Here is a 16,169-nt window from a genome sequence, read left to right as displayed (position 1 = left end):
GGGTCTTTCTCCTACTCTAGAGACCGCCCCCGACCCCCATTCATGCGTAGTGAGCGCCCCATGAATGTCTTGAGGCCATTAACTAGTGAATATAAGGGTAAACGCTGCTGAGAATTTCAATTAGGCGTTTTGACCCTTTTCTGTGTGTCCTTAGTTACTTCCTTCCCTCCTTTCCTTCCTTCCCATGTTTCTTCCCGTCTGCACCCGCCGCAGGCGTATTGAGTGTCTTGTATGGGTCCTGGACCCTGAAAATAGATGGATAAACAAAATAGACATGGTCCTAGACCTCTTGGAGCTTACAGTCCAGTGGGAAAGACAGAAAATGAACAATTAAACGCATGAATTGCCTTTCTTTTGGTCAGCTGTTTTGAAAGAATTCTTCCTTTCCCAAAGTGTTGACTAGTGAAGGCCAAAGAGCTCACCTTTCGCAGGGGTGTTTGCATTTTGATAGGGACGGTGCAAGACCCAAAAGAATGAGTGACTCCTGGAAAAGTTTCTGACACTTTGTTGGGAGAGCAGCAACTCCACTTACTTGAAAGGCCAGTTTTGCTTGGAGGTAATTGTTTTCCTGAAAAGTGTTAATTGTCGCAATGATTTGGAAGCAGAGATTAAATAGGCTGCCCCTCTGTCCTTGCTTGATGTATTCTGGAGAAGTTCAGTTTGCCAAGGTGACCGCCAGGACTGCCACATCCATAGAGCGGATGGCATGGCCTCCGTTCTCCTGTAACGTGCCGAAACAGGTTCATTTTTCATTATAATAATAAAAAGCTAAGTCCACTTTTAGGCAGGGAGTGTGATGGGCTAACGGTATCAAAGGAGCATCTGGAATGTTCTGTTTCTCCTTGGGGCTTCTTGCTCATCCCTCAGTCGTAGTAGGCATTAGGAGTGATTTTTGCCCCTTTGGGCAAGGAGTCATCAACTGCAAACCTGCATAAGCAGAAATGAAGCCTTATTCTACTTTATTCCTCCCCACCTCACCCTCGTCATGAATCTAGAGGCAACTCTGTTCATTCTGGCTCTGATTATCCTTCCACACAGCCCAGCACCAAGGTAGCAGCAGCAGCAGCAATGAAAGGGACTTGGGCTGATTGCCTTCAAAATAAAATGGAAGCAGGTGTCCGAGAGAAGGAGCTCTGCTTTTTTCCAAGTTGTGTTCCCCTCCCACCTCCCGCCAAAAAGTGCTGCATAAGAAGCAATCACAACATCTTGTAGCGTATCATAATAAGTTTATTGCTCACGCGTCTGGGATCTTGGCTGCGCTCTGGGGGTGGGCTGGCTGTTGCTTGGGGAGACTGGGTTGACTGGGCTGTGGTCCACATGTCTCATCCTGCAGCAGTTCAACGCTGGCATGACTGCATGGCAATGGCAGAGGGGCCAGAGCACAAGAGGAAACATGCAAGACTTCTTTAGGTCTGGTCTCAGAGCTGACACGCTCTTGTCTGCCTTATTCTATTGGCAAATTACCTCAGGAAATACAAGGTGTCTTTATGTAACTCCAAAGCTACACGGCAAAGGGTGTGTATACAGGGTGGGGTGAAGTATTAGGGTTCCTAGGGGTTTCTTTTCTGCAGTGATGCCCACAAGTAGAACAAAGGTCACAAGATGGATGAGAAACAGCCTGGGGTGGGAGAAGCAAGAAATTAGTGGTATCTAGAAGCCCTCTTAAACTCACAGGAGAAATTAACCCTTTTACCTGTAAACTTCTTTCCCAAAGACCTTGCCACTTTGTTGCACAGTTACCTGGCAAATTCTCGGCGCAGAACATTCTTCAGGGCAAAGTTAGCTAGTCAGACCACGTGAAGCCTCGCCTCTAATCGTCATTTACTTAATTTGCAAGCAGTGTTGTTGATTTTAATATCATGACTCCACTGGAATATACTCTCCGTGAAGGTAGGGCTTTTTGCCACGTAAATTTACTGATGTGTACCAAGAGCCTGGAATAGTCCCTGGCACATGGAGTAGGCACTCACTAAAAGTCTGTGAAATGATGAATGAATTGCCGTAAGAGAACCGTTAGCAAGGTCACCTGGGGTGTAGCATGCAGTGAAGCCTTTATTGAAACTTTAGCCTGACTTGATTAAACTCCCACTGTTTTCTTGGATCCTTTTGCTCTTTTGAATGTGAGGATGTAAATATTCTGCAGTTTCTGCCTCCTTACTTTGTTTCTCCACGAAGTCTGGTGACCTCTATACTCTACCTTGAATTCAGTGACTTCACACATTCTATTTTTAATAACTAACCCTGTGTGGGAGATTATATTTTCCAACTACAGCCCCAACAATATCTGCTCTGCCACATGGTCCTCTACAATGTGACCTTGACACTCCTCTCATCAGGAGGTAAGGTATGTGCCCCCTGAGTGGGCTGAGAATCTGAGTGGGAATCTGAGTGGGCTTATGACTCCAGAATCTGAGTGGGCTTATGACTTACTTGTAACCGATGGAATGTGATCAAAATGACACTGCATGTCATGCAAGGCTAGGTCATAAAAAAAGATACAGCTTCCGGGTTACATGCTGCAACACTCATATTTGGAGCACTGAGCCACCTTGTAAGAATCTAAGAGAGGCTGCCATTTTGTGAGGAAGAGCAGACAACGTGAGGAGGCCATTTGTAGGTGCTTGGATCAACAGCCCAGCTGAAAGAATCAACTGACAGTTATGTGAGTGAGCCACCTTGGATATACAGCCCAGTTGAGCCTTCAGATGACTACAGCTGCATGAGAACCCCATCCCAAACCCTTCCAGAATTCCTGACCCACAATATCATGAACAAAATAAAATAGTTGTTTTGAGCTACTAAGTTTTAAGATAATTTGTTTTTCAGCAGTGGTAACTAGAACATCCTGCTAGCTTCCCATCATCCAATGCCATAAAATCCCTGTAATCAACAGTGCACTCAAGAGGCTTTTTATGGAGGAATCTAGGCAGGGAGACAGCAAGTATGCAGGCACACAGAAAGTTGTGTTCCAAAATAGTCTACTTGGACTCTTTAGAAGTAGCACTGACCCCACAAGAAATATGCAGCCTATACAAAACTTGCCAAAGCCATTTATTTTGCCCTTACCTGCAGGATTTTTCCTGATATTTACAGAATCTCTAGCAGCATTTGCTGACAGGCAGCTCCCAGCACGTGGTTTCTGTGATCCTGCTGAATTGCCCAGTTCCTAGCTCTTCCTCAGTATTTCCTTAGTATACGGATTTTGCAAAACTATGGGTGGAAAATAGTTTTAGTGGGTTCATCAAGGAAATCATGTAAAAATTATGCAGAACTATCCAGGAAAAACATATTAAAATTAAAGGGCTTCTCTTACGAAAATCATTGCTATCTAAGGGTGAATATGAAAAAAAAAGTCGTTGTATAACTGTCAAACATCAACATGTAAGGTTTAGTACATTTTATGGGATAAACCATCTTAAAATTACCTTCAGAAAGTTTTCCAAAGTTTTGCTCAAAGCGTGCATTTTCAGAATGGTTTAGATAGCTGAATCAGTGCTATGTCCAGTCCTTATAGCACATTCTCTTTGGAGATGCATCTCTGACTTTTAAAAAATGTTTACTTTATATTAGAGTATAATTGATTTACAATATTGTATTAGTTTCAGGTTTACAGCAAAGTGACTCAGTTACATATATATATATATATATATATATATATATATATATTCTTTTTCAAATTCTTTTCCCATTTAGGTTATTACAGAATATCAAGCAGAATTCACTGTGCTATACAGTAGATCTTTGTTGGTTATTTATTTTAAATATAGGAGTGTGTATATGTCAATCTCAAACTGCCAATTTATCCCTCCCCCCACCTTTCCCCTTTGGTAACCGTAAGTTTGTGTTTTAGGTCTGTGAGTCTGTTTCTATTTTATAAATAAGTCCATTTGTATCATTTTTTTAGATTCCGCTTATAAGGGATATCATATGATATTTGTCTGACTTACTTCACTTAGTATGATAATCACCAGGTCAAACCATGTTGCTGCAAATGGCATTATTTCATTCATTTTTATGGCTGAGTACTATTCCATGGTATATTTGTACCACATCTGCTTTTTCCATTCATCTGGCGATGGACATTTAGGTTGCTTCCACGTCTTGGCTATTGTAAACAGCACTGCAGTGAACATTGGGGGTGCATGTATCCTTTCGAACCATGGTTTTCTCTGGATATATGCCCAAGAGTGGGATTGCTTTATCATATTGTAGTTCTGTTTTTAGTTTTTTAAGGAACCTCTGTACTGTTCTCCATGGTGACTGCACCAGTTTACATTCCCACCAACAGTGTAGGAGGGTCCTCTTTCCTCCACACCCTCTCTAGCATTTATTGTTTGTAGACATTTTGTTGATGGACATTCTGACTGGTGTGAGGTGATAGCTCACTGTAGTTTTGATTTGCATTTCTCTGATAATTTGTGATGTTGAGCATCTTTTCATGTGCTTTTTGGCCATCTGTGTGTCTTCTTTAGAGAAATGTCTATTTAGGTCTTCTGCCCATTTTTTGATTGGGTTGTTTATTTTTTTGATATTGAGCTGCCTGAGCTGTTTGTATATTTTGGAGATGAATCCCTTGTTGGTCACATCGGGTGCACATATTTTCTCCTATTCTGTGGGCTGTCTTTTCATTTTGTTTATGGTTTCCTTTGCTGTGCAAAGGCCCAGGGATCGAACCTATGCCCTCAGCAGTGAAAGTGCAGAGTCCTAACCACTGGACTACCAGGGAATTCCCGCCATTTTGTTAATTGTTTTGGATTTGTTTTTCAAGGTCTTGTTTTCTTCCCTTCATCTTTGTTCTCTTGTGATTTGACGACTAACTTTACTGTTGTGTTTGGATTCCTTTTTCTTTTTTGTGTGTGTATCTATTGTAGATTTTTGGTTTGTGGTTACCATGAGGTTTTGACATAGTAATCTATAAATAAACAAGATTGTTTTAAGTTGCTGGTCTTTTCATTTCAAATGCATTTCCAGTATCCTGCATTTGTACTCTCCTCTTCTCACGATTCCTGGTTTTGATATCATATTTGTGTGTGGATGATTTCCTACCTTTACTTTATGTTTGCCTTTATTGCTGAGCTTTTCAATTCATAATTTTCTTGTTTCTAGCTGTGGTCTTTTCTTTTCCATCTAGAGAAGTTCCTTTAGCATTTGTTGGCAAGCTGGTCTGGTGGTGCGGAATTCTGTTAGCTTTTGCTTGTCTGTAAAGCTTTTGATTTCTCCATCATATCTGAATGAGAGCATTGCTGGGTAGAGTATTCTTGTAAGTTCTTCCCTTTCATCACTTTAAATATATCATACCACACCCTACTGGCCTGCAGAATTTCTGCTGAAAAATCAGCTGATAACTTTATGGCGATTCCCTTGTATGTTATTTGTTGCTTTCCCCTTGTTGCTTTTAATATTTTTTCTTTGTATTTACTTTTTGTCAGTTTGATTAATATGTGTCTCAGCATGTTCCTGCTTGGTGTTACCATGTATGGGAGTCTCTGGGCTTCCTGGACTTGAGTGACTGTTTCCTTTCCCAGGTTAGGGCATTTTTCAGCTATTGTCTCTTCAAATATTTTCTCAGGTCCTTTCTCTCTCTCTTCTCCTTCTGGGACCCATATAATGCAAACGTTGGTGTGTTTAATATTGTCCCAGAGTTCTCTGTGACTGTCCTCATTTCTTTTCATTCTTTTTTCTTTCTTCTGTTCTGTGGCAGTGATTTCCACCATTCTGTCTTCCAGCTCACTTATCCGTTCTTCTGCGTCATTTTTTTCTGCGATTGATTCCCTCTAGTGTATTTTTCATTTCAGTTATTGTATTGTTCATCTCTGTTCTTTAGATCTTCTAGCTCTTTCTTAAGCATTTCTTGTATCTTCTTGGTCTGTGTCTCCATTCTTTTTCCGAGATCTTGGATCATCTTTATTATCATTACTCTGAGTTCTTTTTTTGTTTGTTTGTTTGTTTGTTTGTTTTGCGGTACGCAGGCCTCCCACTGTTGCGGCCTCTCCCGCTGTGGAGCACAGGCTCCAGACGTGCAGGCCCTGCAGCCATGGCTCATGGGCCCAGCCGCTCCGTGGCACGTGGGATCTTCCCGGACCGGGGCACGAACCCGTGTCCCCTGCATCGGCAGGCGGACTCTCAACCACTGCGCCACCAGGGAAGCCCCTGAGTTCTTTTTGAGGTAGATTGCCTCTCTCCACTTCACTTAGCTGTTCTTCTGGGGTTTTATCTTGTTCCTTCATCTAGTACGTATTCTTCTGCCGTCTTGTCTAACTTTCTGTGATTGTAATCATCTTGCTTTTGCTGTCTGCCGCCTGGTGGGTGAGGCTGGTCTAAGAGACTTGTGTAGGCTTCCTGGTGGGAGGGACCTGTTCCTGCCCACTGGTGGGTGGAACTGGGTCTTGTCCCTCTGATGGGCAGGGCCATGTCAGGGGATGTGTTTATCGGGCAGCTGTTTGTTCAGAAGACTTTAAACAGCCTGTCTGCTGATGGGTGGAGCTGTTGGTTGTTTGGCCTGAGGTGTCCCAGCACTGGAGCCTACAGGCTGTCTGGTAGGGCCAGGTCTTGGGGAGAAAATGGCGGCCTCTAAGAGGGCTCACTCTCATGAGTACTCACCAGAAGTGCTGCTGCCAGTTTACTTGCCCCTGCAGTGAGCCACAGCCACCCCCGCCTCTGCGGGAGACCTTTCAATACCAACAGGTAGGTCCGGCCCAGGCTCTTAGGAGGCAGCTGTTTTTTCCCCTGTGTCCTGGTGCGCACGAGACCTTGTATGTGCCCTCCAAGAGTGGAGTTTCTGTTTCCCCCAGTCCTGTGGAATTCCTGTGATCAAACCCCACTTATCTTCAAAGACAGATGCTCTGTGGCCTCCTCCTCCCAATGCCAGACCCCCAGGCTGGGGAGCCTGACGTGGGGCTCACAACTTTTACTCCTGTGGGAGAAACTCTGCAATATAATTATTTTCCAGTTTGTGAGTTGCCCACCCAGCAGGTATGAGATTTGATTTTATCAGGTTGCACCCCTCCTACTGTCTCATTCTTTGTCTTTGGATGTAGGATATCTTTTTCGATAGGTTTCAGCCTTTTTTTTTAATCAATGCTTGTTCAGCAGTTAGTAGTGATATTGGTGTTTTCATGATGGGGGATGAGCTCACTCCACATCTTGTCTCCACCCTCCGGTCGAGTGGTTTGTTCAGATCTGCGTCTTCTGGCGTCTAAGAGCCATGGAGCGTGGTGCAGCCACCTTACCATTCTCAGTTCTCCCATGGCACACCGACAGCTGCCGCCTGGGACAGCCCAGCTGGGGCCTTGGGGCTGCCTCCCAGCCCAAACCGGGTGCCACATCTCTGATCTTTTAGCTCAGCAACCTAATTGGAGATTTCTCCTGCTTCTGCTCTTTCATCCTCTATAGGCTCTTTTCAAAGTAGCAGCCAGAATGATATAAGCCATATCATCTTGTAACTGATGATATCAACGTTTCACATGTCCCTCAAAGTAAAATTCAGAGTCCATAGGTTGGCCTCAATTCAGAGTCCATAGGATGGCCTCATCACTTCCCCAACTTCTCCTCTTTTTCCTCTTCCCCTCGCTCTTTCAGTTCTAGCCACACTGGCTGCCTTGATGTTCCTCAAACGTATTAGTCATAGCCTTAAGTTAGAGAGTTTCCTTTGCAGTTTTCTCTTCCTGATATACTCTTCAAAAGATGTACTCATGTCTTGCCCCTTCAAATCTCTCTCAATGAAGTATTCCCCGACTTCCTATTTTATCTTATTTTATTTCTTTAAAAAAAACTTGTTACACAGAATGGATAATTATCATTTTTAAAAACTTTTATTTTTGTCTGTATTGGGTCTTCATTGCTGTGCACAGGCTTTCTCTAGTTGTGGTGAGTGGGAGCTAATCTTTCTTGCGGTGCATGGGCTTCTCCTTGCAGTGGCTTCTCTTGTTGCGGAGCACGGGTTCTAGGTGCGTGGGCCTCAGTAGTTGTGGTTCACGGGCTGTAGAGTGCAGGCTCAGTAGTTGTGGCACATGGGCTTAGTTGCTCTGTGACATGTGGAATATTCCCGGACCAGGGATCAAACCCGTGTCCCCTGCATTGGCAGGCAGATTCCTATCCACTGTGCCACCAGGGAAGTCCCCGGACTTCTTATTTTAAATTACAACCCTTCCCCCAACCATTAGTGTCTAAAAGGTATTTACTTAGTGTCCAAACATTTTTACTGATTTATGTTTTTTCTTCTCTGTCTCCCGGCACTAGAATGTCATCCCCATGAGGGCAGGAGTTTTCATCTGTCTTGTTCCCTGCTTTATCCCCAGCATCTAGATTAATGCCTGGCACAGAGTATTTGCTCAGTAGATATTTATTGATGTCTGTGGTACCCTTGATAATATCACAAACTTCCACCGATCCCTGACTGATGGCTGAGCTTTGTTGCCTGCTTTCTTGACCAGTTTCCTGATTGTGCTCCTCTGCACAGGCGGCCATAAAAACGTGCATTTTTAACATAGGATTTGATTCTTGTCTCTTTTTCTGTAGCTCCAGTATTATCAATTTGAAGCTGTTTTTAGCCGTTATAAGTCAAACATAATCACACACTGTAATGGCAGAATCAGAAACCAGGTGCAATAAGTACGTGGACTGGCGCTCATTGCTCCATCTGAAGGAGGGGCAGCCCAGTTTGATCAGTCACACTGGCCAAGAGCAAGTAATAATGCACACCCTACTGTACTGGACGTGAGAAAAATATGTTCACTATTTTTCTATGGGTACTATAATGTGTGTGTATGTATATAAGATTTGAATGTACTATAGTAAATCATTGCTGTATGGGGCAGTGCTGAAACAGGTATGCCTCTATTTTATTTTTAATTTCTATTTTATGTTAGAGTATAGTTGATTTACAGTGTTTTGTTGGTTTCAGGTGTACAGCAAATTTATGCCTCTATTATTTTTTTAAGTCTTTATTGAATTTGTTGCAATATTGCTTTTATTGTATGTTTTGGTTTTCTGGCCACGAGGCATGTGGGATCTTAGCTCCCCGACCAGGGATCAAACCCACCCCCCCTGCATTGGAAGGCAAAATCTTAACCATTGGACCACGAGGGAAGGCCCTGTATGCCTCTATTTTAAATTGATGAATCTGTGTTGTTACCTTAAATCGGCAAGTGGAGATGGAGGTGTTCATTTGGTTAGAATAAATTCTTTTAACTTGAAAGTTATAACAGTTTCCTACATGTAGTCATTTCCAAGGTTTTCTCCAATATTCAGGATATTAGGAGGAAAGGAGTGATTAAAGATCTCTATGGTGGTATAGTTCAACAGATGTCAAATAATAACGTAGTAATGAATAATGCATTAACATTTCTGCTCTTCATCTTATGATAAACCAATATTTCTACTTCTGCATCGATATAGTTCTCATTGTTGGAAGAAGTTCCAATGTCAGAAATATAACATAGTTTATTCTCTTAGACAGTCAATCTGTAGACAGTTTCATGAATGTAAGTGGTGGTCGTTAAGAATCAGATATGTCTCAAATAATTTATATTGATTTTGACTCTGCACTACCCATGCTTACACTTTTCCAGCTGTTCTCAATGTGAGATGACTTCTCAAGATAGCTTGACCCAGCGTTCCTATGAGGTACAGTAAGGAGTGATACCCAGAAAGAACCTGAGTCTTAGCCCATAATCCAAAAGGCAGAAAAAGCCATTGCCAGATGGCCAAAGAAAAATAACTGCTTTAGGTTGGCAAAGATGAAAAGAATTATGGAGCTGGAAGGATCCAAGAGATCATTAATTGAATCCTTTCCTTTAACAATAAGGAAACTGAGATCCCTGGCAGTCGTACAACAGGGAGTCACTGAATGGTTGTAAAGAGGAGAGTGATGGGATCATATCTGTGATTTAGAAAGATTATTTTTCTGGAAAATTGGACAATATATTTGAAAGGAGTAAGATGTATTGGGATGGTAAGTAGAAGAGTCAAGAAATGAGGAAATCTGAGCTAGGTGTGTAGCAGGAAATATGGAGGGACTTAGAAGGAGTCAAGAGATATTATGCAGATAGGATTTACAGGGTTTGATGACCAACTAGATGTGGGCGTAATGTAGGATAAGAGTCAAAGATTATGGCTGTTTTCTGCTCTGGACAATTGGGCCAATGGAGGTGCTCTACACCAAGCCAAAGGGTACAGGTAGTAGAATAGGTATGGGGCAGGAGGGGAAGGACAATGGCGAATACAGTTTTGAAACTGTTGAGTATGACTTTATAGTCTTATTATGGGACATATATAGATATAAAATGTCAGCACTTAAGTCCTGAAGATGCACTCAAAATTCAGTAAGCCTGACTAAAGGAGGCTGATGGAGGTAAGCTTTGGAAATGGGATAATATAGTGACAATATGGGAAAAGGCGTGCAGCTAGACGTCAGAACGAGGTCTGTTGTGCTCGCCAACCCAGCTTCCATTACATTCTATGAATAATATCTTGAGTTTCCTTTGAAAGACAACCATCCCCCATTACCATAACGTGTGATTTGAATGGAGCTAAACGATTTCCATGTCCCCAAGGGGAAGCATATATCCCAGGCCTGCTCTAGGAGAAGTAATTCTGAGCTTTCTCCGCTAGAAACATTGGGAAAGCTGGGATTGCTAAAGTAAAAGGATTAAACTTGCTGCTTCTGGTGGCCATCCTACCAAGCCGAGGATAAAGCCACACAGTGGGAAGCAGAACTGAGTAAAGGACAAAAAGTGTGACCTGATGACATTGTTGGCATGCCTGTACCTGGCCTTATCTGAAGGACTATTCAGTTATAAGGCCCAGTACATTTTTTTCTTTTGCTCAAGTGGGTGACTGTCATTTGCAAAAGAAAGAGGTCTGGACTGATTCGGGTTTTTGATCATTTAAAGTAGTTTGCCGTGATTTGTTTAGAGAAGCTGGGGAGGTAGGGAGAGGAGCAAGGGAAAATGTTTGGAACAGTTGTAGAAGTCATGTTGGAGGAGATGATTGAGAATAAGAGCTTTTTGAGAACAGCTCTTGAGAAATGAATTAGTGGAGGTGTTGCATTCAGACCTGATGTCAAATTCCTGCTCCGCCAAATCTAACTGTGTGACCTTGGGAAAGTTATTTAACCTTCCTAAACCTCAGTTTTCTCATCTAGAAATTGGTAGTGATAATAGAATCTGCCTCACAAAACGGTTAGGATAAAGCTTATAAAGGGTATAACTTGTTGTCGAACACTGAATACATGTTAGCATTTGTCCACAGTCATCATTATTCTGCATGTGGTTGCTTCAAAAAGTGAATTCCCACTGCCTGCTTTCCACCTAACCTCTTGTATCTTTGTCTTGTTCTAAATTGGTTCTCCTTAGAAGAGAGTTATGGGGCAGGGGTCGGGGGTTGGTTTGCTTACTCTTTCTCAATGATTCCTAAATCAAACATGTTCCATTTACAAGCTTAAAGAATGTGTTTTTTTTTAGTGTGACAAATTCAACTTCTAAGGTGAAAAGAGAGATTATGCCGTGTTTTTCAGCTTTGATGTGATCGCCGGTAATAAAGATTCAAGTTGACAAATTTTGTTGCTAATGCATAAGACAGAATACAAATCTTTTTCGAGGTTTTCTGGTTCTACAGTGGTACGAGTGGGCAGGAAAGTAAAAACATGTGACATAAAGCCATGCTGGTGAGCATGTCTGCAAAGAGGGGTAGGCGGGCACTACATGAGGGGGATATTTGACTCAGTGGTTTTCGATCTTTTCAATACAATGGAAGATTTCCACCATTTCTCCTTACTTTATCACTGTCTCACAACTTTTAAAAGAAAACCTGCAAGATATCTTTGGTTTTTTGGGTTATTTGAGCTGCTTCTGGAAAGATTGATAGAGAAATTTGCTTTTATTATTGGCTGGAAGTTGTACAAGACAAACTTAGTTAAGAAAAGAAATCAGTCTTTTCAGTCTTTAATTATATTTTCTCTTTCAATTAAATGTTCTAGAAGACCGTCAATATTCTCTTTCTATTGAACGTGTGGGTGAGAGTGGCTCCTACATGGTCACTTGAAATTCACAATTAGAACCTCCACGTAACTGAACCTTCAGGCCACCACTACTCAGTAAAATGGGTGTTTATTCAGATGGGGACAGTTAGCCTTTTTTCTGTCAAGAACACCGTACATTTGGACTTTAAGTTTCGCATGAGATGTACAAAATTGGAATTCAGATATCGAGTACTAGCAAATGCAAAAGAGATAAATAGGTAAGTATATATAAATGAGGAGTGTAAAGGCACCTGAAAGATTGGCCTTCTGTAAAAGGGAGCCTGGCAATAAGTCAGTGGAATAGAATATCATGACAGTCTAATAGGTTCCTGCTGCCAGATAAATGTCATGGAAAAGCAGAGATATTTATCTCGTCTCAACATTTATTTTTAAATCTGAGGTCTATTATCTCTTCTAATGGCTTTATTTCATTTACCAAGTGGTTAAGTATAAATAAAATCAGACCGTTTTTTTAATACAAGCTGACTTGGGTTTCTGATGCGGACTTAGTTTCCAGACCAAAGAAAGATGTGGAGTAGGAGGGATTAACATCTGGATGTCTGTCCTGTTCTTCCTAATTAACCAAAACAGCATGAAAGCCATTATTTTCCTATGGGTAAAAACAACAAAAAAATCAAAGAGGAGGAATTGCTTCCCTGGGAACTACACTTTTATGCGTTTACATCGTTTCTTTGTTTAAATTTTTTATTGAAGTATAGTTGAATTACAATGTTGTGTTAATTACTGCTGTGTAGCAAAGTGATTCAGTCATACTTCTTTTTCATATTCTTTTCCCTTATGGTTTATCACAGGATATTGAGTATAGTTCCCTGTGCTATACAGTAGGACCTTGTTGTTTATCAATTCTATATATACCAGTTTGCATCTGCTAATCCCAAACTCCCAATCTAACCCTCTCTCGCCCCCCTTGCCCTTGGCAACCACCAGTCTATTCTGTATGTCCCTGTTTCTGTTTCATAGATAGGTTCATCTGTGTCATATTTTAGATTACATATATTAGTGATATCATGTGGTATTTGTCTTTCTCTTCCAGACTTACTTCACTTAGTATGATAATCTCTAGTTGCATTGGTGCAATCTCTAGTTGCATCATGGTGCTGCAAATGGCATGATTTCCTTCTTTTTTATGGCTGAGTAGTATTCCACTGTATATATGTACCACCTCTTCTTTATCCATTCATCTGTTGATGGACATTTAGGTTGTTTCCATGTCTTGGCTATTGTGAATAGTGCTGCTGTGAACATAGGGGTGCATGTATCTTTTTGACTTATAGTTTTCTCTGGATATATGTCCAAGAATGGGATTGCTGGAACATATAGTAATTCTATTTTTCAGTTTTCCGAGGAACCTCCATACTGTTTTCCACAGTGGCTGCACTAACTTACATTCCCACCAACAGTGTAGGAGGGTTCCCTTTTCTCCACTCCCTCTCTAGCATTTGTTGTTTGTAGATTTTTAAATGATGGCCATTCTGACTGGTGTGAGGTGGTACCTCATTGTAGTTTTGATTTGCATTTCTCTAATAATTAGTGATGTTGAGCATCTTTTCATGTGCCTATTAGCCATCTGTATTTCTTCTTTGGAGAAATGTCTATTTAGGTATTCTGCCCATTTTTTGATTGGGTTGTTTGTTTTGTTGTTGTTGAGTTGTGTGAGCTGTTTGTGCATTTTGGAAGTTAAGCCCTTGTCGGTCACATCGTTTGCAAATATTTTCTCCCGTTTCATAGGTAGTCTTTTGGTGTTTTTTATGGTTTGCTTTGCTGTGCAAATCTTGTAAGTTTGGTTAAGTCTAATTTGTTTATTTTTGTTTTTATTTCTATTGCCTTGGGAGACTGACCAAAGAAAATATTGGTATGATTTATGTCAGAGAATGTTTTGCCTATGTTCTCTTCTAGGAGTTTTATGGTGCCATGTCTTAGTTTAAGTCTTTAAGCCATTTTGAGTTTATTTTTCTATATGGTAAGAGGTCGTGTTCTAACTTCATTGATTTACATGCAGCTGTCCAATTTTCCCAACACCGCTTGCTGAAGAGACTGTCTTTTACCCATTGTATATTCTTGTCTCCTTTGTTGAAGATTAATTGACCATGGGTGTGTGGGTTTATTTGTGGGCTCTCTATTCTGTTCCATTGATCCATATGTCTGTTTTTGTGCCAATATCATGCTGCTTTGATTACTGTAGCTTTGTAGTATTGTCTGAAGTCTGGGATGGTTATGCCTCCCCCTTTGTTCTTTTCCTTCAGGATTGCTTTGGCAATTCTGGGTCTTTTCTGGTTCCATATAAATTTGAGGATTATTTGTTCTAGTTCTGTGAAAAAGGTCATGGGTAATTCGATAGGGATCACATTAAATCTGTAGATTGCTTTGGATAGTATGTCCATTTTAACAATATTAATTTTCCCAATCCAAGAGCATGGGGTATCTTTCCATTTCTTTGAATCACCTTCAGTTTCCTTTATTAATATCTTATAGTTCTCAGCATATAAGTCTTTCACCTCCTTGGTGAGGTTTATTCTTAAGTATTTTATTTTTGGGATGGCGATTTTAAAAGGTATTGTTTTTTTACATTCCCTTTCTGATATTTCATTGTTGGTGTAAAGAAATGCAGCCAATTTCTGTAAACCTTGTATCCTTCTGCCATGCAGAATTTGTTTATCAGTTCTAGTAGTTTTTGTGTGGAGTCTTTAGGGTTTTCTATGTATAGTATCTTATCATCTGCATATAATGACAGTTTTACCTCTTCCCTTCCAATTTGGTTACCTTTTATTTCTTTTCCTTGTCTGATTGCTGTGGCTAGGACTTCCAATTCCATGTTGAAGAGAAGTTGTGAGAGTGGGAATCCTTGTCTTGTTCCAGATTTTAGCAGGAAGGCTTTCAACTTTTCACCATTGAGTATTATATTGGCTGTGGATTTGTCATAAATAGCTTTTACTATTTTGATATATGTTCCCTCTATACCCACTCTGGTAAGAGTTTATCATGAATGGATATTGAATTTTTTCAAATGCTTTTTCTGGGTCTATTGAGATGATCATGTGGTTTTTGTCCTTTCTTTTGTTTATGTGGTGTATCACATTGATCGATTTGCATATGTTGAACCATCCTTGTGAACTTGGGATGAATCCCATTGGTCTTGGTGTGTGATCTTTCTTATGGGTTGTTGGATCCAGTTTGCTAATATTTTGTTGAGAATTTTCACATCTATATTCATCAAATATATTGGCCTGTAATTTTCTTTTTTGGTGGTGTCTGTCTGGTTTTGGTATCAGGGTGATGGTGGCTTCATAGAATGTCCATGAGAGTGTTCCCTCCTCTTCAGTTGTTTGGATGAGTTTGAGAAGAATTGGTATAAGTTATGTGTAGTAGAATTCACCCGTGAAGCCATCTGGTCCAGGACTTTTTTTTGTAGGGAGTTTTTAAATTACAAATTCTATTTCAGTTCTAGCGATTGGTCTGTTCAAACTTTCTGTTTCTTTTTGATTCAATTTTGGTGGGCGGTATGTTTCTAGAAACTTGTCCATTTCTTCTAGGTTGTCAAATTTGTTGGCATATAATTGTTCATAGTATTCCCTTATGGTTTTTTGTATTTCTGTAGTATCGGTTGTTATGTCTCCTTTTTCATTTCTTATTTTGTTTATTTGGGTTCTCTCTCTTTTCTTCTTGGTGAGCCTGGCCAGAGGCTTGTCAATCTTATTTATTTTTTCAAAGAACCAGATCTTAGTTTTATTAACATTTTCTATTGTTTTTTAATCTCTTTTTTTATTGATTTCCTCGCTGATCTTTGCTATTTCCTTCCTTCTGTTGACTTTAGGTTTTGTTTGTTCTCATTTTCATCATTTCTTAAAATTTCCTCTTTTTCATAAAATATTTGGGAGAAGAAGAATAATTTGAATCTTACATTTGGATCATCCTAGATTTGTAAAGTTTTAAGACTTCATCTAGTTTTATCTACCATCCAAAGCAGGCATCTATCTGCATCCATTCAAATAATATTTAGCTGCTTATAAAGAAAAAATATATTTGAGAAAATTCTAAGTATAGTAGAAGTTTATTTCTCTCTCCTGTTGAAAAAAAAAAGTCAAAGGTATAGACAGTAATGTCAGCAATATGGCAGAATAGAAGGCCCAGA

Source organism: Orcinus orca, chromosome X (genome assembly GCF_937001465.1).
Source record: "Orcinus orca chromosome X, mOrcOrc1.1, whole genome shotgun sequence".
NCBI lineage: Eukaryota > Metazoa > Chordata > Mammalia > Artiodactyla > Delphinidae > Orcinus > Orcinus orca.
The sequence above is the reverse complement of the archived record's forward strand: the minus strand, read 5'-3'. Positions refer to the sequence as shown.